This window comes from Rhyacophila brunnea, unplaced genomic scaffold, assembly GCF_057557595.1.
Source record: "Rhyacophila brunnea isolate RB1 unplaced genomic scaffold, BYU_Rbru_1.0 scaffold_90, whole genome shotgun sequence".
Classification (NCBI taxonomy): domain Eukaryota; kingdom Metazoa; phylum Arthropoda; class Insecta; order Trichoptera; family Rhyacophilidae; genus Rhyacophila; species Rhyacophila brunnea.
The window spans coordinates 591,327-594,294 of NW_028233362.1; positions in this window are offsets into that span (position 1 = coordinate 591,327).

Consider the following 2,968-nt stretch of genomic DNA (forward strand, 5'->3'; position numbering starts at 1 on the left):
AAAGTATACAATACAAAAATATAAGTTTATTATTCTTACGGTTATCACAAAATGTTTATATTATAACTTTAACGAAATAATAAAGAAAGATGTGTTGTGTTTGAATTAATTAGATTTAACTTATCTGTAAACTTTCATTGAAAACCTTTTTGTTAAAGAAATATTGCATCGGGGTCAAATATGTATCCAACTAAACTAAAACAATTTTTGTGTTTCCAAAATTATAACTCTATCCACAAAACCAATTTTTGTTAAACATCGCAAATGCAAGAAATTATAATGCTGTAGCACAGAATTTTAAAATTTAAAATCTTGATAGGGTGGACTATTCCACTTATCACCAACCTCATGGAAGATTGAGACTGAAAAATACTGGAATTTTTAATCCATTCTGATTTTTTCTATCAACATCATATAATAAAAATCCAAAGATCGTATATATTTTTACCATTTAAATAAAAAAAAAATTAATGGCTACTGATAATGCTTCGGAAATATTTTAAGTACGTAAATCTATATAAAAACATACATAAAACATATGGTGAAAAAAGATACCAATCGCTTCTTCATTTCATGCGAATAAAAACTGATTTTTTGTAATTTTACAGACCATAAGATTCATAAATTTGTGATATGTAATATTAAAAGCAAAAATTTATATGAAATAGATAACTAAAGAAATTCTACGTTGAAAAAATGTGTTTATGTTGATTTTATGGGGATTTTTTTCTGGCGATAACTTTTAAAAGGTGATTTGATACCGAAATTTCAGTGTTTTCATATTTTAATCGCAGGATATGTATTTTGGTTTTCATGAGGATAGAAATACATTATACACATATAATTTAATATAAGTTAGTTTCTAAATCTAAAAAATATCATCGTATTAAGCTTGTTTTTTTAAATTTTATAATGACAGAAAAATTCTAATTATTTCTAAATATATTTAAAATTTTCCTAAATACAGATAAAAACACGATACGCATTTTTATACGATAAAATTTATATGTTGTCGACCTGCTATCGATACCCCGAAAATGTTTTTACAACATTTCATATGAGATCTAAATTTCTGTCAATTATACAGGCTTATTGTATGATTATGAAATAAATATATTGCGCATTGTTGGGGTTAATCTTTTACATCAACTCATAGTGGTTAAGTTATAAATTTTAACAGAAAGTAAAACGCGAAGTAAAGAAAAATTAAGCATATAATTTCATAAAGCCAGAATGATTATAACCATAAGTTTATATATTTTTATGTTTTTTTGGGGTCTTTCTGTTCTATATAGAATTAGATTTAGTTTTCAAAAAATCAAATAATTATTTGCAAATATTTATAGACCAAGCTTAATTCATCGAAAGAATCAAATGATATAAATTATCTTTAAGTTCAATATCAATCATATATTTTTTTCTATACATACGGCTTATTTATATCATTAAGAGGCTAAATAAAAAAAATTTAAAAACTAAAAATAAAACGCCTTTTATATTTTAAAGCTATATTTTGTTGTCGTATAGTTGCTACATGTTTTTTTACTGATATTTTAGTGTCTGTTTTATGATAAATATTTAAAATGCATTCTAAAAAATATTAAGCAAAAAGCTAAGGTTTTTTTCTGGATATTCGCATCTTTTCGTATAATTTTTTAGATATAGAACTCTTATAGATCTACAGACTTGGTAAAAATGATTTTAAGCTTCCAAATACAGAAAAGTTAATTGTTTCAGCAAAGGGTTTATAAACTAAAACTTTATGATGCCTTTTCTTGCGAACTAACATATTTTGCACAACTCTACATCAAAAGTGCTGATAAAATATAAAAAATTACTGAACAGTGTCTAATCGAATTTAAAATATATTTAAATAGCCACAAATGAAACAAGTTACAATTTTAAGAAAATTTTTAGCGCCAAAAAAGCTACAAAACCAAAAAATAATTTACAAAGCCAACTTGATTATGATATCCCTTTTTGATTAAACACAAAACATTCTAATAATTGACAAATTTCGCAAAAAAATACAGTATTACCCTATACTTATAAGTCTACCAATTATAGTTTGTGATGTTTAATATTAAAATGCTTTTTTTACAAGTAATCTTTCTTAGAATAAAAATAACAGATTATTAATTTTCAACTATATATGTAGTTTTCTGATTATAAAGAGCCTAATATACAAACAATAAAGCATATAGTACATAAAGAAAATATAAATAGAATATTATACATTAAAATACAAATTATCAGTTATTCAGCTTGGATAATGATGCAAAAAAATATGCGTAAAATGTAATTATATTTATTTTAAAATACTATGCAAAAAATTAGCATCGCGTAAAAAATAAAATTATTTTTATGTTGAAAACCATACAGATATATATACAGCGCGTAATAAAAATCTCCATTTTTATATAGGACACTTATACTTTAGAAACGCATCGCTAATTAACATCATATTCGGATTTATTTTCCTTGAAATATGTCTTTATTTACTATAAAGTAAACAATATTAGCTTTTTAAATCTTCTATTCAGATTATAAGGCACTGTGATACTTACCCAAATAATAAGCATCTTACATAATGCAAATAGTTTGTATATTCCACACACGTTAGTAAAGAATAAAAAAAAATTATATAACAATAGTCTGTTACGTATGGTGTTTGGGAAAAAATTATATGAGGTATTTATAGATTATCATAAGCACTATTTGCAATGATAATATTTTTTATACTGTTAATATATCTGGTTTTTAGTGTAAACAAATCGCTGTATCACTTTAATTAAACATTTATTACTTTATGATTTGTTTCGAAAAATTTCATTAATTCTTAAAACATGGTATAACTTTAATTCCCATTTTAATGAATATGCAATGAAATGTACGGATAAAAAAAGAAGATTTGACATGATTAAAGGATTATTTTTTATATTTAGAAATTATAGAAATTTTCTTTTTT